Genomic DNA, 21,710 nt, shown 5'->3' with positions numbered 1-21,710 from the left:
CTGGGCTCCTGGTGCCACAGCCGGTACACTGGGGAGAAACTGGTTCAGGAGGCGTTTCTCCCTGAGTCCACCACCTCAGAACTGAGCTCAGCAGGCAGGGGATGAACCAGCACTTACTGAGGTTCATTTTCCTCATTAAGCCATAATTCCACACGTGGGAGCTGAGAGTCACCAGATCTGTCCAAAATCAAATCCACGCCAGCCCGTCCCATGGCCTCTTCACAGACAGAAAGAGCTAGAGACAGGCCAAGGGCAGGAGGTGCCCAAACCCAGAAGCCAGGGCCACAGGGGACACAGAAGGAGCCAGCTCTGCTAACACAGTCCACACGGAGCCTCCTCCCTGTCTCAAGCAGTTCCTCCAAGCTTGTCCTCCCAATTCTTTTTCCGTTTTCCCCTCTTGACTCCCCACTACCCCCATCCCACTTTGTCTTTCTCTCTACCACTCTATAATTTGTCCCCCTCTTTCTTCTCACTTCCTACTGGTCTATGATACTGAAACTGAAGTGTATTTGAAGCATTGTTAGTAGTGTTACATGAAGTTTGACATTTTCTGCTTTTTTCAAAACAAATCATGATGCCCGGCCAGTGTGGCTCAGAGCATCAACCCATGAACCAGGAAGTCATAGTTTGATTCCTGGTCAGGGCACATACGCAGGTTGTAGGCTCGATCCCCAGTAGGGGGCGTGCAGGAGGCAACCGGTCAATGATTCTCTCTCATCATTGATGTTTCTAGCTCTCCCTCCCTCTCTTCCTCTCTCTGAAATCAATAAAAATATATTTAAAAATATATAAATAAATAATGATTAACTTTTTAATGTACCTTCACAATAAAACCTAAATTTAATGGCTCAACTTTTTAAAATCCTTACCCAAGGATATGTTTTTATTGAATTTATTTATTTTTAAAGTATTTTTATTGATTTCAGAGAAGGGAGAGGGAGAGACAGACAGAAACATCAATGATGAGAGTGAATCATTGATTAGCTGACTCTTGCATGCCCCACATTGGAGATGGAGCTCACAACCCAGGCACGTGCCCTGACCGGGAATCAAACCGTGACCTCCAGGCAGGCTGTTTTTATTGATTTTAGAGAGAGACACACACACATCGATGTGAGAGAAAAACATCAATCCTGTATGTACCCTGAACCCACAACATAGTATGTGACCTGACCAGGAATCAAACCCGTCACCTTCAGGTGCACTGGACAACGCTCAAACAACTAAGCCATACCGGCCAGGGACAGTTGCCTCAACTTTTGTGAACCCTTAAATCTCTCCAGTGTATCAACATTCCTAAATAACAGGGGTGGGGGTGGGGTGCTACTCCACCCATGCTCTAGGTACTTAATCTATGTGGCAGATAGATCAAAATCAATAATTTTAACAGCAACCAGAGAAACTCAAATTTAACACGAGGAAGAATTCCCTAACGTTTAAATTACTGCAGTAGTCCCCTACCTAATCTATTTACCTCCATTTTTCCCCCATTCAATCCGCCTTTTTGCAACATTAACACTCCTTGCTTCAAAACCACCAACGTCTGCCCAGCCAGGTGGCTCAGGTGGTTGGCGCATCATCCCATAGGTTGCAGGTTTGATTCCTGGTCAGGGCACATATCTCTCTCTCTCTCTCTCTCTCTCTCCCACTGCCCAAAGATCATAAAGTGCAAATTTCTTCACCTGGCATTCAACAGCTTCTATCAACCTACTAGAAATTTCCCAACAATGGTTTCCATTTTCTCCTAAAAGTATTCAGATACAGGCTAGGTTATCTCACATAAAAGATGCTGGTCTCCAAGAAGGCCTTTCTCACCCCAATAAACCATGCCTCTTGTCATTCACACCCTTGTGTATTCCCCTCCTTGAATCTGAACAGGTCCTATGATCAAGAAAATATAGAGGAAGTGACATTGTGTGACTTCTAAAGCAAGGTCATAAGAGACCTTACCATTTATGCCTGGATCTCTCAGTACATTCACTCTTGGGATGTTTCTGCTCAGAATCTAGCTGTCACGCTGTGAGAAGCCCATGTAGGCACTCAAGTGAACAGCCAGCCTCAAGTGCCAGCCATGTGAATGAGCAAGTGGGAAGTCCAGCCCAGCTGAGCCTTTAGAGGACTCCTGCCCAGCCTCCATTTGACTACAGCAAGAGAGCCCCCAAGTGAGGACCACCCAGCTGAGCCCACTCAACACACAGAACAGTCCTATATAGTAAAGAGGTAATATGCAAATTAACCCTCACACCCTCACAAGATGGCTGCCTACGACCAGGCCAGCAGGGAGGTTAGTGAGGGACAACCAAACGACCGAACAGCAGGCTGCGTGGGGCAACCAGGCCGGCAGAGGGGTTAGTGAGGGGTGACCAAATGACTAAACAGCAGGCTGCGTGGGGTGACCAGGCCGGCAAGGGTGGGGGGGTAGTTAAGGGCGACCAGGTCGGCGGGGCGGGGGAGAGGGCAGTTAGGAGCGACCAGGCCGGCAAGGAGGGGGCAGTTGGGGGCGACCTGGCCGGCAGCAGGGGGCAGTTAGGGGCAGCCAGGCTGGCAGGGGTGGGGGGCAGTTAGGGTGATCAGGCTGGCACACAGAGGCAGTGAGGGGCGATCAGGCCAGCAGAGGGGGGCAGTTAGAGGTGACCAGGCCAGCAGGCAGGTGAGTGATTAGGAGCCAGTGGTCCAGGATTGTGAGAGGGATGTCTGACTGCCAGTTTAGGCCTGATCCCCAGGATCGTGCCTAAACTGGCAGTCAGACATCCCCCGAGGGGTTCCAGATTGGAGAGGGTGCAGGCTGGGCTGAATTTCGTACACTGGGCCTCTAGTTAAAGATAATAAAGTACCCTCCTGGCTCAGTTGGTTAAATGTCATCTCCTGCACCAAGAGGTCTACATTTCGATTCCCAGTCAGGGCTTGATCCCCAGTAGGGGGCATGCAGGAGGCAGCCAACTGATGTCTTTTTCAAGCATCAATGTTTCTCTCTCCCTTCCTGTCTCTCTAAAAACAATAAGAACATAATTTTAAAAAAGATAATGAAGTGCCAATTTCACTTAGGAATGTCCTAGATGAATCACTAAAAACTAACTTATTAAATCTTGATCCTTAAGTGCTCATCCTTTAAAAATTCCGTGTAACAAAATAGGAATTATATGAAAAAGCACTTGTGTGACTGAGTTGCAAGCTAAACTAGCCACTTTTTTCTTGAAACACCATTTTTACTTGAAAGAAAGATGAACAAATTATAATTACTTAGCCCTGGCCAGCTCTGCTCAGTGGTTAGGGCATCTCCCATGGGTCACAGGTTTGATTCCGATTAAGGGCATGTACCTCGGTGGCAGGCTTGATCCCCAGCCCTGGTCGGGGTGTATGCAGGAGGCAACCAGTCCAAGTGTCTCTCTCACAAAAATCAATGAAAAAAAAAATTCTCAGGTGAGGATTAACAAAAACAAAAATTAAAAATATATATAATAACTTAGACTTGGGTATTCAACAAACTTTTTCTTGAAAATAAATGAAGTGGCACAGTCACTTCAAGAAAAAAAATCTGACAGTATATTACCAATGATAAAAATCAAGCTTTCATAAGAAATTCAAATTATAGAAAACCTGCATCCACCACTGTCAGGTTGACAGCTTCTCAATACTTGAAGACTTAAAATATATATAGGTAGAGGAAGAGAAAGGAGGAAACATTAATGATGAGAGTGAATCATTTATCGGCTGCCTCCTGCATGCCCCCTATTGGGAATCAAGCTGGCAACCCAGGCATGTACTCTAGACTGGAATCAAGCCAGGGACCCTTCAGTCCGCAGGCTTAACGTCACAAAGCATAAAAAGTTTGTCGATGACCAACCGGCATGGCTCAGTGGTTGAGCGTCGACCTATGCACCAGGAGGTCACAGTTTAATTCCTGGTTGGGCCACATGCCCAGGTTGTGGGCTCCATCCCCAGTGGGGAACGTGCAGGAGGCAGCTGATCGATGATTTTCTCTCATCATTGATGTTTCTATCTCTCCCTCCCTTTCCCTTCCTCTCTGAAATCAATAAATATATATTAAAAGTTTGTTGATAAGGTTTTAGACTCCACATTACAACTAACCTTTAAGATTATTCTACCACTTACCAAGTTTTGTTATCACATCAAAGAAGAATATCCACAATTAATGCAAAATATATTAAAACGAGAGGCCTGTTGCATGAAATTCGTGCACGGGGTGGGTGGGAGGGTGTCCCTCAGCCCAGCATGCACCCTCTCCAATCTGGGACCCCTTGAGAGATGTCTGACCTAAACGGGCAGTCGGACATCCCTCTCACAATCCAAGACTGCTGGCTCCCAACCACTCACCTGCATGCCTGCCTGATTGCCCATAACCGCTTCTGCCTGCCAGCCTGATCACCCCCTAACCACTCCCCTGCCTGCCTGACTGACGCCTAACTGTTCCCCGGCCAGCCCAATTGCCCCTAACTGCCCTCCCCTGCAGGCCTGGTCACCCATAACTGCCCTCTCCTGCCAGTCTGGTCACCCCTAACTGTCCTCCCCTGCAGGCCTGGTCACCCCCAACTGCCCTCCCCTGCTGGCCCGGTCACCCCTAACTGCCTTCCCCTGCTGGCCTGGTCACCCTTAACTGCCCTCCCCTGCAGGCCTGGTCACTCCCAACTGCCCTCCCCTGCAGGCCTGGTCCCTCCCAACTTCCCTCCCCTGTAGGCCTGGTCACCCCAAACTGCCCTCCCTTGTAGGCCTGGTCACCCCCAACTGCCCTCCCCTGCTGGCCATCTTGTAGTGGCCATCTTGTGTCCACATGGGGGCAGTCATCTTTGACCACATGGGGGCGGCCATCCTGTGTCTTGGAGTGACAGTCAATTTGCATATTACTCTTTTATTAGATAGGACTAGAGGCCTGGTGCACGAAATTCATGCATAGGAGTGTGTGTCCCTCAGCCCAGCCTGCACCCTCCTCAATCTGGGACTCCTCAAGGGATGTCCTACAGCCGGTTTAGGCCCGATCCCAGTAGGCCAGACATCCCTCTCACAATCCAGGACTGCTGCCTCCCAACTGCTCCCCTGCCTGCCTTCCTGATTGCCCCTAACTGCTTCTGCCTGCCAGCCTGATCACTCCCTAACCACTTCCCTGCCAGCCTGATTGCCCCTAAATGCCCTCCCCTCAGGCCTGGTCACCCCTAACTGTCCTCCCCTGCCAATCTGGTCACCCCTAACTGTCCTCCACTGCAGGCCTGGTCCCCGCAAACTGCCCTTCCCTGCAGGCCCAGTCGCCCCCAACTTCCCTCCTCTGCCCTCCCCTGCAGGCTTGATCGCCCCCAACTGCCCTCCCTTGCAGGCCTGGTCCCTCCCAACTGCCCTCTCCTGCTGGCCATCTTGTGGTGGCCATCTTGTGTCCACATGGGGGCAGCCATCTTTGACCACATGGGGTCAGCCATCTTGTGTGTTGGAGTGACGGTCAATTTGCATATTACTCTTTTATTAGATAGTAGAGGCCTGGTGCATGGGTGGGGGCTAGCTGGTTTGCCCTGAAGGGTGTCCTGGATCAGGGTGGGGGTTCCCTTGGGGCATGGGGCGGCCTGGGCGAGAGGCCTGTGGTGATTTGCAGGCAGGCCACGCCCCCCCCAGGCGCCCAAGTGGAGGCCCTGGGATCTGGGATTTATTTATCTTCTATAATTGAAACTTTGTAGCCTTGAGCAGAGGCCATGGCCGGCCAGGAAGTTTGGCTTCCTCCATCGCCGGGGAAACCCAAGCCTCCTGCTCGCTCTGTGGCCGCAGCCATTTTTGTTGGGATTTATTTATCTTCTATAATTGAAACTTTGTAGCCTTGAGTGGAGGCCTGGACTGGCCAGGGTGTGCAGGAAGCTTGGCTTCCTCCATTGCCAGGGGAAACCCAAGCCTCCTGCTCGCTCCGTGGCTGCAGCCATCTTTGTTGGGTTAATTTGCATACTCGCTCCTGATTGGCTGGTGAGCATGGCTTGTGGGTGTAACGGAGGTACGGTCAATTTGCATATTACTATTTTATTAGATAGGATAACCCTCTCATTCTCAACTACGTATCTATGTGAAACAAGATTTTTTTTTTCATATCCTTCAAATAAGACATATTTTAAGAGATTGGACATAGAAGCAGTTATAAGAACACACCTGCCTTCAGTTAGATTAGGCATTAAAGAGATTAGCAAAAAATGTAAAACTGTGTCACTCCTCACAACTTTTTTGTTTTAATAAACAGCTATTTTTCATTAATATTTTCATCTGTGATAAATGTAATGGGTTTTATTATTATTATAGTAAATGACTTAATAAATTAGTAATTCTTAAAAATTCCTAAGTTTTAATTTTTAGCTTGGTAAAAAGTTATTGGGGCCCTTAATAAATTTTAAGAGTGTAAAAGGGTTTCAAGGCCAAAAAGCTTGAGAATCACTGTTTTACAATATTCTAAAGCTGATTTCAAAATAAACCAACTTCCTTTCAAAGCCCAATCTGAACTCAGCTTCTTCAGGGACAAAGCCAGTCCTCAGTGGTGACTTGCTCCTCTCAGTGAGTACCCTTGAGTGGCATGTTCTCAGTACCCACCAGCTCCCTAATGTCTTGAAAATCTGTGTGCATACATCTTCTCTCCCCAACTAGGTTCCACACATTTGGGGCGTGAGACCATGTATGAAACATCTGTCACAGCACCTGGCCCACAAAAGTGCCTCAGATAGGAAAGACTAAGATGACAACACCAGTTTTGTAGATTAACACTGAAAAAAAATCTGATAAAGCTATAGGCTTACCTTTGCCAGGGGAAACTGAAAAAGAAAAATTTTAGCTGAGACTGGAAGCACACAGCTCAGGAATGAACTGGACAATTGACCCCTAGACATGTACACTACTGCCACTATGGATAGCTGCTGCAGAAACAAATGATAAAGCAAATCAACTCAACTCAGTAGCTCTTCCTGCTCAGGGGAACTCCTACTTCAACCCCTCTCAGGGAACCTCAGAAGCCTCCCCAACCCCCTCCTTCCTCCTTCACATTTCCTTCAGAGGAAAGGACTTGGTGTGGGTTTGAGAACAGGGGTGGCCCCTGCCTGAGGGCCTTCCTGCAAGATCCACAAACAACCTGACGCCCGCAAAAAGACAGACACATGGGCTCAGCACCCTGTTTGGCAACAGGAAAACCTGCTGGGTGTTAAAGGCGGAGAAAGGGAAGTGAAGCCCATAAACAGCTACTGGAACCATTAAAACTTGGAGATTAAAACAAATCAGGCAGGAGCCCCATGTTACCTGGCCCCCAGCAGGGACCCCATCACAGCCCAGCCTCCCAAATAGTTGGGACAATGAACACTGAATTCCCTGGAGCTCCCCTGAGAATTTGTAAAACCTGCCAGGCATCCAGAGAACAGGGAAACAGCAATGGGAAGCCCAGAGCATTGTTCAGACTCTGGTAAGGACCCACTACCTCAGCAGAGATGGAAGAAACAATTCTGTGTATTATGCCCAGCTCTCATATATGCCAGCAAATACCAACCCACGAGACAGGGATTGATTCTGTTTTTTTACTATCATCCTTTCCCAAGTGCCGGTACTGTGCCTGCCACATAGAAGACACTCAAAAATGTTTAATGCACAAATGAGAGGGAATGATGAACACCATCTTTGTGGCCTGGCATCTATATGGGCAGAGAGAAAGTGTGTGCATTTATTCATTCAACAAATATTTACATAGCATCTTCTATGCCAGATACTGTCCTAGACACAATAGGAAACAAAATAAGTCCCTGTCCTTGTGGAGTTTATGTTTAGTGGTTGTAAAGGTGAAAATCTCAATGCTCCCCCCAAAACTATGTTAACTCAGAGACATTCAATAATTGTTTAGTAACCATCTGCTATGTGCAAGTGATGAGTGCCAGACACTATGACAGGCACCTGGGATCTGGGACTCAGTCCTACTGAAATTATGTCATCTTCTAGGCCGGGACCCTAACTCTGAATGTGTGTGTCAGCTGTTAGAGGCCCCTGAGTAAGGAGAATGCGATTACCTCTTTGGTGCATCTGTCCTCATCTGTCGGTGAGCAGAAGCCACTGCGTGAGTACCACGTACATGCCCAAAACACCACACAACACTGCAGGATAGAAAGAAACCCAACATCTTTAGCTGAGAAGTGCCGGGGTCAGAAAAGCAGCTCTAATATCTATAATAATAAAAGCGTAATATGCTAATTAAACCAGATGTCCTTCTGGACGAAGCAAGGGAAGCCCAGGTCCTGGTTGCCTGCTGGCAGCCGTAGGGAAGCCCGGGTCGTGGGTGCCAGAGGGAAGCCAGTGCCGGCAGCCGGGGGAAAGAAGGCCTACTCTTGCACGATTTTCATGCATCGGGCCTCTAGTGTTATAATAAAACACTAGACACGTGCCCAGGTTGTGGGCTTGATCCCCAGTAGGGGCATGCAGGAGGCAGCCAACCAATATTTCTTTCTCATCAATGTTTCTATTTCTCTCTCTTCCTTCCCCTCTCTCTAAAATCAATAAAAACATATTTTAAAAAAATAAACAGTAGGGCTCCAAGAGTGCTCCTAAGGCAAGCTGGCTCCTCCTCTGTCCCTCACACACCCACCCTGAGATGTTGTTATTCTGAGCCTAAGTAGCAAACATTTCCCAATCCTGGAAGTAGTCTGCTCATTTCCAAGTAAGAAGACACTGGCTCTGCTGATTGTACCAGGGTGGGGCAGAGGAGCTGGCAAGATGAAGGAGGTGCTAGAGCCCAACACTTCCGATCGTTAACAACTCATAAATGAAGATGCCCTGAGTCATGCTTGATTCCTTGACCAAAGCCCCATGGAGACAGGACTGGGGTCACACCCCAATCACCAGCCTCTGAGCTATGAAGGCCAGGAACTATCCACCAAGCGAGAAGACCCGCATGTCTGAAATCTGAGGCAATGGGACATTTCCTCCCTGCCAGACTCAAGCAAGTGCCCAGCTCCCCTCTGACACAGTGTAACTCAGCTGCTTCAAGTAGCTCCTCCCCCTAGATCCAAAGGCACAGAAAAATGCTCAGGACATCAAGCCATCTACAAGCAGCAGCCACTGGGCAATCTGGGACAAACGGCACAGACAAGGGCATCACGCACAGAACTTCTGACGTGACACAAACGAGAGCCTGGCAGGACAGACGAAGTCCATGGAGATGCTACGTGGGAAGGAAGAAGAGTGTTCCCGGCATGGAACTGCTGGGCTGTAGGGCAGCTCCTGGCATTTCCAGGAGGGCCCACAATTTAGCCTCCCAGATGTCAGGAAACACCCTGGCAGGGGAGTCTCAGGGACAGGACAGAGCTGAAGCCTTTAGAAGAGCCAGGTCCAACGCCTCCTGAGAGAGAGGAGCTGCAGTCCCAGGACACGCCAGCATCCGCAGGCCCTGAAGCAGGGGCCTAGTAGCTTCCCAGGCCAGCATCCAACACTGGCTGTTCTCTCACCTGGTCGGGGGAAGGGGTCTGAGGGACCACAGGTGGAGTTGGCAGTTCTTCCTCAGTGGGCTGAGGCACACCCCAAAGGAAAAGGTAGTGGTGGGGAGGCAGGGAGAAAGGCAGCCAAACAAGAGTGGTTTAGTATACTTAGTCCATTCAACTAGAAGTGATGGGCTACACCATCTGTAGATAATGTCAGAGGCCTGTCTGCTCACACCTTGGAAAGAGGCAGGCTGACCCTGGCTCTGTAAAAATCACTAAACGGGAACTTGGTGACTGACCATCATAACCACCCACGTAGAAAACGACAGCATGAACAACCTGCAAGAAGCTACCCGGCCTGGCTGCCGGTGCCCAAGCTGCTCCACAAGGACGGGGCTAGACCTCTTCTCAAGCCCCAGCACCCACCACCTCGGTGGGGAGTGCAGGTGAGCAAAGACAGAGTAGCAGCAAACGGCTCAGAGTCAGGTAAAATCCTTGGGAGCCAGAGATTAGACTAAATTACTGCCAAACCCACAACCTCAACTTCATTAGAATGACCCATTAAAATCCTGCTTTTCATAGGAACAAGGGACCCCTTTTGGGTCCATTCTGCCCAAATTCCCCCCAACTGCTGCTTAAGAGGGGTCTCAGGGGTCAGTGGAAAGGGGACTGGCTCAGCCATCCTCGATCCTATTTCTTTCACAGAAAAGTTCAGTGCACAAGAGGATTCCAAAACTTGGCCTAGCTAGTTCAGTTGGCTCTCCACCAAAGCCCCTGAAAGTTGCCAATTCTGTGTCCAATTCTGGCTCAAAGACAGAGAGCACGATCCTCAAAAGAGAAGACCTAGAAACCCAGAGCCACGTGAAACAACAGGCCCTCATTTCTAAACGTGAGAGTGGGTCACGCCTTCTGAATCTTCCAAGACCAGACTGGGCAGAAACAGAGGGTATGTTATTTCCTGACGATCTCTCTAGGGTACCAACTCCAAATAAAGGAGTTCAAAAGGAAGACATCTGAAAACCACTTTCTGCCTGGCAAGAAGGTTAAGTACCCAGACACACCTCAAAGGCGGTGGGCTCTCTGGCCCCAGACAGAATCGTCCCCGTGACTAGAAGCGATTAAGTTCTTGACACAGTCTAACTAATGTCGTCCCAGACTGCCTGGGCAGACAGTGACCTGACATTTGATGTAACGCCCGGGCAAAGGGAACAGAACTTAATGTCAACTTCCCTCTTGGATCCACAGGAAATTAAGCTCCCAAGGAAAATGGAGGGAGAAACTTCAAAAGAAGCTGCTCAGTGAGTGACAAAAATCAGAGGCCCTGACAATCAGTGGATCAGAGACGCACGAGGGAAAATCAGCAGCTGGTTCAAGCCATCAACAGCAAAAGGGACAGATGTCTGCCAGCCCTAAGCTATCAGGCGGCAATTTGTTTAAAACTCCAACGGGAAAAATATTGTCTGGAGTCAGTACAGAGGGAAAAGGTTGAGAACCACAGTCATTCTTGGAGCATATCTTCTGGAGACTCCCCTTAGCTCTCTGGGATGAGGCACAGGTCAGAGGGTGGGAGTCGGGGCTGCGATGGGCTGGGGTATCACGATTTAAATGTGTTCAGTACATCCAGAGTGGAAAGACACACAGCCCTGTTTCCTGGAAGGGGAAAAGGGTTGGATGAGGCCTGCAGCTACCCCTGGCGCACGCCCAACTCAGCGGCCAGTCTCTTCCCAAGGGTTCCTGGAAGTCAACAGGCCCATAAAGAAGAAGTATTAAAGCTGAGATTAGAAGAATGATCTACAAATTGCACATCATCCCTGATGCAACATCCCAGTAAATTCTCCCACAAAGACATAACCTGCTATTGACCTCAGACATTCAGCTCCTTACTTCAATCGGGGACTGAACGCCCTCACCCCACTAATATCTCCACTGCGGGTCAAGGGGAAAGCTCAGTAGTGTGTGAGCTAATGCTTCTCCCTGAGGCAGAGGCAAGGCCCTGGGAGGGAAGGGGAGGTAGGTGACAAGGCTAAGAAGGAAATCAAAGAGAGGGGCAAAAACAGGGCCTGTGAGGGGAGCCGGGACAGGAGAGGCTTAGGCAGACAGGTAAGCAGCACGGGCTGAAAAAGCCTGTAACACCGCGAGGGAGATGAGGAGGAGCCCCAATACTGAGAGGGGCAGGCAGCGGGGACGGAGGGGACAGGGATGGAAAAGAGCAAAGGCTGAGGGCAAGGATGGAAGGACGAAGGCCGGAGACAAGGATAGCCAGGGGGCAGGGAAGATTCCCCGACGAGACCCCGGGTAGAGGGCAAAGCATCTGGGGACACCAGAGAAGAGACGAAGGAAGGTCAGAGGCCAGGGTGGGGAGTGGGAAACAACCCGAGCCAGAGCCCGGGCTCTCCCCACTGAAGCGGGAGGAGACGGGGCCACGAGGCCCAAGTGGGGTCACAGTCGGGTGGGGAGGCCTGCAGCTGGGCTCAGACGGCGGTGAAGGTCCCAGGAGCTGGGCACAGGGGCGCCAGGCAGCAACGGACCACCGCAGACCGGCCCGAGTCCGAGCGTCGGGAAGCGACGGCGGCTCGGTCCCCGGACCCCGGCTGCTGTCCCCTCCCCACTCCCCTCGGGGCCTGGCGTCCCGGCCGCGTGGGCCGCCTCGGCCCGGACCTGCCGCTTACCTCCGCTGCGTGCCGACCCGCCTCCCCGACCCGGACTGACCTGCCCCGGCCGCCTCTCGCGCCGCCGCCGCCGTCCCGCAGGCTCCTCCGGCTCCTGCCAAAACTTTTCCCATTAATCCCCAGCTCCGCGGCGGCCGGGCGTCACACGCAGCGCCGCCCCGCCCCGCCCCCGCGGGCGTGACGTCACCGCGCAGCTCGGCTTCACCCACGCCCCTTTCCGCCCGAGCCGGCCAATCACCGCGCCCCCTGGAGGCTCCGCTGATCCTGCCACTCCGCCCACCGCACGCCGCTCTGGCCGCTGCAGCGCCCTCTGGTGCGGGATGCGGCCCGGGCCGCTTAGGGAGGAGGGGAGGGAGGTCCAGGCCAGTGAAACAAGTCTAGCAAGTCTATCCCAAGCTGGAAGGGAACTCGGGGTCATCTGGCACAGCCTCCTCATCCTCCAGTGAAGAGAAGGTGCGTGACTTGGTGTAGGAAGCAACAGAACCCGAATCTTCAGACTCCAGACTCCACTGGAGGAGATGGTGCTGCTTGTAACTTTAATAGAAGGACTTTCCTCCCTCGAGAGGCTTCTGCAATAGGAATTGATGGTTCTGGGCTTCTTACCTATCTTCCCATGAGCTTATCGAATACGCTTGCCCACATAAGCGGGGAGCATCCTCCCTACCGTTGAAGAAAATTTCGTTCTCGCTTCTAAGCCAGGTCTTTAGGGTCTGGAAGGGACCTGTTGTCCCAGCCTGTGCTTTCAGATATACCATACAAAGGTACCTAGCCGCTGGGAGGCAGTCTGGTGGAGGGAGCTGGGCTTGTCATCTTGACTCATGAGTATATGATCAATGGGTCACTTCCTCCTCTTCACCATCTTTAAAGATCACCCCTCCCCTCTCCCATACACTCCTCAGGCCACACCCTCAGATATCTGGATGGTAGAACTATTGAGTGATTTTTTTTCTTTCTTTCTGCTTCTCTTTTTATTTTCTATTCTTTAAAAATGAATATGCATTGCTTTTGTAATTCAGATGTCAACCTCCTTGCCCTTTCAGATTGAAGTAAGAATGGATTGTGTAGGTCAAAACCTTCCCTAAGATTTCTGCAAGGTTCTGAGGATTCATATTCTCCTAAATCTCTCTGCTTCTGGGCTCCTGCTTCAGCCAGGCTATTGCAATACCACAATTCAGAAATACAGAGCGGAACCCTCCCTGGGGACTCCCCCTCGCTCCCCACCTTCTTCCCACACAAAACATTCACGGGTATAGAAGTCATTATGATACTCTGGGCCCTGAGGCAGGGTCAAATGACACTTTACAAACAGTTTGAACTCACACAGCTGGCATTCTTTAAAGTTCTTTCCCATCCCCAATTGAGGTTTTCTTTTCTTTTTTAAGGAAGGTTTTATAGTTTAAAAATATAGTTTAGGTTTTGATAAAAGGTTGTAAATATTCTGAGATTCTACACAAATAATTATATGGCTTTAAGAATTCATACATTTGGGCAGCAAAATATCAGACACATGTCGTATCAATATCTTTACCCATACAGCTCCTAGGCCAATGGAAACTAAGGAGAAAATAAACAAATGGGACTACATCAAAATAAAAAGCTTCTGCACAGCAAAAGAAACCATCAACAACACAACAAGAAAGCCCACTGCATGGGAGAATATATTTGCCAATGTTATCTCATTAGAGTTTAATCTCCAAAATGTATAGGGAACGCATACATGTTAACAAAAGGAAGATAAACAATCCAATAAAAAATGGGCAAAGGACTTAAATAGACACTTTTCAAAAGTGGACATACAGAAGGCCAAGACATATGAAAACACGCTCAAAATCACTAATTATCTGAGAGATGCAAATCAAAACGACAACAAGGTACCATCTCACACCTGTCAGAATGGCTATCATCAACAAATCAACAAATGACAAGTGCTGGCAAGGATGCGGAGAAAAAGGAACCCTCGTGCACTGCTGGTGGGAATGCAGACTGGTGCAGCCACTGTGGAGAACAGAATGGAGTTTCCTCAAAAAATTAAAAATGGAACTACCATTTATTTCACCTAATAATTCCAGTTCTAGGAATATATTCCAAGAATCCAGAAACACCAATCAGAAAAGACATATGCACCCCCATGTTCATAGCAGCACAATTTACAATAGCTAAGATTTGGAAACAGCCTAAGTGCCCAACAGCAGATGAGTGGGTTAAAAACAGTGGTACATCTACACAATGGAAGACTACGCTGCTGTAAAAAAGAAAGAACTCTTACCATTTGCAACAGCATGGATGGATATGGAGAGCATTATGCTAAGTGAAATAAGCCAGTTGGAGAAAGCTAACTATCACATGATCTCACTCATTTGTGGAATATAATGAACAACATAAACTGATGAACAAAAACAGATCCAGAGACAGAGAAGCATCGAACAGATGTCAAACTTCAGAGGGAAGGCGTGTGTGGGGGGGGGGGGGAGGGGGGTGTTAAGAGATCAACCAAAAGACTTGTATGTATGCATATAAGCATAACCAATGGACACAGACACTAAGGGGGTGAGGACATGTGCTGGGGAGGTGGGGGTGGCCAGGGAGAGGTCAATGGGGGAAAAAGGAGACTTATGTAATATTATATGTAATACTTTAAACAATAAAGAATATTTTTAAAAGAATAATGAATGGATAATTTTTTTTTTTTAAAGAATTCATACATTTGGCCCTGCCCAGTGTGGCTCAATTGGTTGGAGCATCATCCTGTACACCAGAAGGTGACAAGTTTGATTTCCGGTCAGGATACATACCCAGGTTACGGGTTCTATCCCTCAAACTAATTGATGTTCCTCTCTCTAAAAAAAAAGAAAAAAGAACTGATACATTTGTTGCCTTTCTATAATACATACACCTTCTTCATCCTATCTAATAAAAGAGTGATATGCAAATTAACCATCACTCTGCTACACCCACCAGCCACGCCCACCAGCCAATCAGGAACGAATATACAAATAAACCCAACCAAGATGGCTATGGCCACAGAGAGCAGGAGGGAGGCTTGGGTTTCCCTGGCAATGGAGGAAGCCAAGCTTTCCGCCTGCCCTTGCCAGCCTAGGCCTCCACTCAAGTCTACAAAGTTTCAATGATAGAAGATACATAAATCCAAACAGAAATGGCTGCCACCATGGAGCAAGCAGAAGGCTTGGCTCCACTCCAGGCTACAAAGTTTCAGTTGTAGAAGAAAAATAAGCCCCAGATACCAGGGCCTCCGCTTGGGTCACCAGGGGGCGTGGCCAGCCTGCAAACCACCATAGGCCCCTCGCCCAGGCTGCCCCATGCCCCAAGGGAATCCCCACCCTGATCCAGGACATCCTTCAGGGCAAACCAGCCGGCACCCACCCATGCACCAGGCCTCTATCCTATCTAATGAAAGAGTAATATGCAGATTGACCATCATTCCAACACACAAGATGGCTGCGCCCATGTGGTCAAAGATCCTGCCCCCATGTGGACACAAGATGGCCACCGTAAGATGGCCAGCAGGGGAACGCAGTTGGGAGGGACCAGGCCTGAAAGGAAGGGCAGTTGAAGGTGATCAAGCCTGCAGGGAAGGGCAGTTAGGGGTGACCAGGCCTGCAGAGGAGGGAAGTTGGGGGAGACCAGGCCTGCAGGGAAAGGCAGTTGGGAGGGACCCAGGCCTGTGGGGGAGGGCAGTTAGGGGCAAACAGGTTGGCAGGGGAGCAGTTAGGCATCAATCAGGCTGGCAGGGGAGTGGTTAGGGGGTGATCAGGCTGGCAGGCAGAGTGGTTAGGGGCAATCAGGAAGGCAGGCAGGCGAGCAGTTGGGAGCCGGCAGTCCTGGATTGTGAGAGGGATGTCCCAGATTGGAGAGGGTGCAGGTTGGGCTGAGGGACACCCCCCCACCCCATGCACAAATTTCGTGCACCGGGCCTCTAGTATATAATAAAAGCATAGTATGCTAATTAGACTGGATGTTCTTCTGGACAGCCTTCCATCCTTCCGGACGAAGCCAGGGCTGTGAGGGAAGCTGGTGCTGGCAGCCGGGGGAAGGAAGGCCTACTATTGCATGAATTTCGTTCATCGGGCCTCTAGTATATATATATAATTGATTTCAGAGAGGAAGGGAGAGTGAGAGAGAGCTAGAAATATCAATGATGAGAGAGAATCATTGATCAGCTGTGTCCTGCACTCCCCACACCAGGACAACCCGATCAAGCCTGCAACCTGATCAAGCCCGCAACCCGGGCACATGCCCTTGACTGGAATGAAACCTGGGACTCCTCAGTCTACAGGCCGATGCTCTATCCACTGAGCCAAACCGGCTAGGGCCCTTCTTCCTTTCAAGTAGGTGTAGGTAAGACTTGTCAACATGATCAATTCCCCAACTGGGGTTTTCTAACTGGCCCTTCACCCCTTAGGGCCTGGCCTTTTCCCAAATCACTACCTCTCCTCTCTAGTCTTTATCCCACCCTCTCCAGAGAAAAAAACAAATTCCTCTTGCTTTCTAGGCAGAGACATCTTAGCTACATCTCTCTTTTTTTTAATGTTATTTATTTTTTAAATATGTTTTTATTTTTTAATATATTTTTTTATTTCAGAGAGGAAGGGTGAGGGAGAGAGAGATAGAAACATCAATGATGAGAGAGAATCATTGATCAGCTGCCTCCCGCATGCCCCACACCAGGGATCGAGCCCACAACCCAGGCATGTGCCCCCACCAGGAATTGAACTGTGACCTCCAGGTTCATAGCTTGAAGCTCAACCACTGAGCAACACCAGCTGGGCTATTTTTATTGATTTTAGAGAGAGAGGGAGAAGGAGAGAGAAACATCGATTGGGAATTGAACTGGCAACCTTTTGGTGCATAAGCCAATGCTCAGCCAACTGAGCCACACCAGCCAGGGCTTAGCTATATTTCTTTATTGCAAGGTTTCCTGTCAACACTCATGCCCTAAAGATCTCACTCTCTACCCCTAACAGGCTTATTTCCCCTAATAAAGAGAGTTCTCTCCCTAAAAGAAATTCCGGGAGCACTGTGGAGATGCTACATTTCCACCTCATTTCACTTTTATATTTAAAAGGATACATACCCAGATTGAGAGTTCGGTCCCAGTCGTGTGGGAGACAACTAATTGATGTTTCTCTTTCACATCAATGGTTCTCTCTCTGTCTCCTTCTCTCTTCCAATAAAGTCAATAAAAACATATTTTCAAATACAGTTACGAAGAAAACATTTCTTTAAAACAAAATGATGCCCATAAAGATTTGGTTAAAAAGTGGGAAATGTTATGATCTGATTTTCAGTGGACATAAAGCAGGATCTGATGATATGTATAGCATATATAGATATCATTTGGAAAATTAAAAAAAAATAGAAAAAACTGGGAGGAAGCACACACTAAAATGTTATCAGCAGTTGTCTTTGGGTGGGGGTTCTGTGAGTTTTTATCTTTTTTTTTTTCAATTCACTGATTTTTAATTTCCATTTCCTGATTTACTAAGGAGTAAAGGTGAGAATCATCCAACTGATGACAAAATAGAATAAGAAAACAGGATAAATGGCAAGGGCTTTTCGGTTTGGAGGCTGGCTGTCAGCAAGAAAAGCTGTAGAGACTACTATAGACCAGGCAAACATCACGATCACCACAAAAAGCCGGACTATGAAGTTTATTGGTCCTGGCTTGGCCAAAAGTACCAGCTGGCAAACCAGCAATGCCACTGTCGAGGGAAGTATACAATAACCCAGCACACAGAGGCTCTGAAAGAAAGGTATGTTTCCTCCAAGAAGTTTTGAGTTGAGGGTGATGGTAACTGCACCAAACCAGATAATGACAAACACTTCTGCAAACTGGGGCCCTCCATCATTTTCATGATCTGCAGAGCCTCTTTGAAGCATTAGTGCGCGTGTCACACAAAGGACCAAAGGGCCCCATAAATCCCAGTCTCTCAAGAGAGTATTACTTTTCCTTGAGTACAAAACATGCAGGAATTTTTTCCCAACAGCTTTTAGATCAGCATCTGAAAGACACACAAAATGGTACTCTGAACCGATTCATTTAATGTGGAGCTGTCAAATTCCCGAATGTGAGATCTCATAGGAATGGTGATTTCTCCTTCCACCGGGATGTCTTGTGAGACAGACATTTCTGAAAGGCCTCAAACCTGCCGAAACCGGTTTGGCTCAGTGGATAGAGTGTCAGCCTGCGGACTCAAGGGTCCCAGGTTCGATTCCGGTCAAGGGCATGTACCCTGGTTGCGGGCACATCCCCAGTAGGGGGTGTGCAAGAGGCAGCTGATGGATGTTTCTCTCTCATCGATGTTTCTGACTCTCTATCCCTCTCTCTTCCTCTCTGTAAAAAATCAATAAAATATATTAAAAAAAAAAAAAAAAAAAAGAAGCTGAAAGGCCTCAAACCACGGTCCCTTCGGTCGCAGATCCCCAGCTCACCAGGGGCCTGGGCGATGTTGTACCCCGGTCTCCAGGAGACTCTGCCACCTCCGCCATCTTGGCCCTCCTGCTCCCGGGTCCGAGCTTTTATCTTTCTCTATTTTTTTCATAATGGAAACAGGATTTGTTTTTTAGGCACAAAAAGAAAAATCTTCCTTATATTGAGGAAAAATTTGTATCCGCTGGTTATCCTACCCAGTAGTCTTAGTTCTAGTCCTCGAAGGTGCACTAAGTCAAACTGTTTTCCATATCAGAGTCCTTTTGATGTTTGATCCCACTCACCTATATTTTTTCTTCTTAGGCTACAACATCCCTCGTTCCTCATATAAAATGGCCATACTGTAAGGTGACCAGACGTCCCGCTTTTGGCGGGACAGTCCCGATTTTTAACAATTTGTCCCGCGTCCCGCGGCATTTTTAAAAAAGTCCCGATTTTTGGAAAGAATGCACGACAAGCTAGGGAACGGCGGGAGAACGGGAAGGGAATATACGGTTTTCGGCGGCCATGTGGCTATTTAGCCAGGATATGAGTTTTATATTATTTTTGTTAATTTTATAATGTTAAACTTTAATAATAACAAATAATTGTTGAGAACTGATTATCGAGAACTGCTTATCGAAGTTCGCATTGTTGATCAGTTGTTAGAATTCGACCACCATTGTTTGGACTTAATGAACAATGGCCATTTTTGGGATTGGCAACGACGGAAACACTTTTGTAACTGTCTCTCAGACGATACACATCGTACTTCGTGCTAGTAAGCTAGTTAAACAAGTGATGTCATTACAAATCAGCTATTCAGATAATTTAGGTAAGTAATTTATTTGTTTATTTCATAAATACATAAATTTTCTTGAATTTAGCAGACAGTACTCATATTATTTATATTTTATAGTGGCGGCAAAAAGTCTAGCGCTGACCTTGAAAGTGACACTTACGACTTATGTTACGGCAAATTCATGACCTTTTAAACAACGACAGCAATCTACTAAAAAAAATTCACTCAAATGAGAAATATGCCAAAGAATAAAATAATACTATACATAATTTTTTATTTATTATACTAGAGGCCCGGTGCACGAAATTTGTGCACGGAGGGGGGTTGTCCCTCAGCCCAGCCTGTATCCTCTCCAATATGGGACCCCTTGAGGGATTGGGCCTAAACGGGCAGTCGGACATCCCTCTCACAATCCAGGACTGCTGGCTCCCAACTGCTTGCCTGCCTGCCTGCCTGATTGCCCCTAACTGCTTCTGCCTGCCAGCCTGATCATCCCCTAACCACTCTGCTGCCAGCCTGTTTGCCCCCAACTTCCCTCCTCTGCCGGCCTGGTCACCCCTAACTGCCCTCTCCTGCAGGGTTGATCACCTCCAACTGCCCTCCCTTGCAGGCTTGGTCCTTCTCAACTGCCCTCTCTTGCAGGCAGGGTGCCTCCCAACTGCCCTCCCTTGCAGGCCGGGTGCCTCCCAACTGCCCTCTCCTGCTGGCCATCTTGTGGTGGCCATCTTGTGTCCACATGGGGGCAGCTATATTGTGTGTTGCAGTGATGATCAATCTGCATATTACTCTTTTATTAGATAGGATAGAGGCCTGGTACAGGGGTGGGGGCCAGCTGGTTTGCCCTGAAGGGCATCCTGGATCAGGTGGGGGTTCCCTTGGGGCGTGGGGCGGCCTGAGCAAGGGGCCTGTGGTGGTTTGCAGGCCGGCCACGCCCCCTGGCAACCCAAGCGGAGGCCCTGGTATCTGGAATTTATTTTCCTTCTACAATTGAAACTTTGTAGCCTGGAGCGGAGCCAAGCCTAGGGCTCCCTCCGAGGCCAGCAGCCATTTGTGTTGGGGTTATAATTGAAACTTTGTTGCCTTAAGTGGGTGGGCCCGGCCAGGGTGTGCGGAAAGCTTTGCTTCCCCTGTTGCCAGCGGCAACCCTGGCCTGCTCTCTCAAGCTCCATTCTGCCGCCATTTGTTTGAATTTGTTTACCTTCTATAATTGAAACTTTGTAGCTTGAGTGGAGGCTTAGGCCTGGCAAGGGCAGGCGGAAAGCTTGTCTTCCTCTGTTACCTAGGAAACCTTGCTCTCTGTGGCTGTAGCCATCTTGGTTTGGGTTAATTTGCATACTCACTCTGATTGGATGGTGGGTGTGGCTTGTGGGCGTGACTTGTGGTGTGTCAGAGGTGTGGTCAATTTGCATATTTGTCTATTATTAGATAGGATTTGTAAATTGTACTTATGTTGAAATTTAAAAATATATATTACAATGCTATTTTTGTGTTCTATGAAAATTTTTGTTGCTCCATATAGACCAAATTTTAATCAAGAACCCCTCCTCCCCCCGGTCAATGGTGTCCCGCTTTACCAATGTTAAAATCTGGTCACCTTGCCATAGTGCCTTTTGCCATCCAGATTGCCGGCCTCAGAATGTGCCAGTTTATGTATATCCATCCTCTTCTAGGCTTTCCTTGGTTTGGGCCTCCTAACTTCTGAGTCCCCTACCCAAGTTTGGGGAATCTCCCACTTTAGAAGCTCAAAGGGTCCGGCATTTGCTTCCAGCCTCCTTTGCAGCTAAGGCACAGCCACGTGACCGAGGCTCCACCAATCAGACACACTGGAAACTGGGAAGATGAGGCAGTGGGCAGCACAAATAATCCACTCAGGTAAGAGGCAGAGCAGCAGCTCCACCTAACTTCCTGTTGTAAGAAGCAGCAGTTGTAAGAGCAGAGTCCAGCACTGCTGACATCAGCCACAGAAGCAGCAGCGTCTGCACCTAGAGGTGGTGGCAGCTGGGGTGTCTTCATAAAGACAGTGCCATGATCTTTGGTATTGTTCCTCACTATACAGCCTCCAAACTGTCTCTTTCATCCCCCCCAATTACTTTTTTTAAAAATATATATATATTTTTTATTAATTTCAGAGAGGAAGGAAGTGGGAAAGAGAGACAGAAACATCAATGGTGAGAGAGAATCACTGATTGGCTGCCTCCTGCACGCCTCCCACTGGGGATCGAGCCTGCGACCCAGGCATGTGCCCTTGACTGGAATTGAACCCGGGACCCTTCAGTCCACAGGCTGATGCTCTATCCACTGAGCAAAACCAGCTAGGGCCACACTTAAGAGTGTGAATCTCGCTTCCCACCCCTGAAATATGCATCATGATATACCGGTAGCTTTGTTTC

General features: G+C 48.6%; 1 protein-coding gene and 1 pseudogene across 2 annotated transcripts in view; both read right to left on the bottom strand.

The window, feature by feature from the left end:
• Nucleotides 1-12,226, bottom strand: part of PPARD (peroxisome proliferator activated receptor delta) — a 78,288-nt gene extending 66,062 nt beyond the window's left edge. The window contains exons 1-2 of one of the 2 annotated variants that reach the window (XM_008151987.3): nucleotides 12,132-12,226; nucleotides 8,019-8,102 (exon numbers count right to left, since the gene is read on the bottom strand). The gene's annotated coding sequence lies outside the window, so the exon portion shown is untranslated. The remainder of the gene's footprint in view (nucleotides 1-8,018; nucleotides 8,103-12,131) is intronic. The other variant, XM_028161258.2, reaches the window with a different exon arrangement.
• Nucleotides 12,227-17,536: 5,310 nt separating this feature from the next.
• LOC129150567 (protein YIPF6-like) lies at nucleotides 17,537-18,598 on the bottom strand (annotated as a pseudogene).
• Nucleotides 18,599-21,710: the final 3,112 nt, after the last annotated feature.

This window comes from Eptesicus fuscus, chromosome 10 (genome assembly GCF_027574615.1).
Source record: "Eptesicus fuscus isolate TK198812 chromosome 10, DD_ASM_mEF_20220401, whole genome shotgun sequence".
Classification (NCBI taxonomy): domain Eukaryota; kingdom Metazoa; phylum Chordata; class Mammalia; order Chiroptera; family Vespertilionidae; genus Eptesicus; species Eptesicus fuscus.
This window is presented reverse-complemented; position numbering and strand designations above follow the sequence as displayed.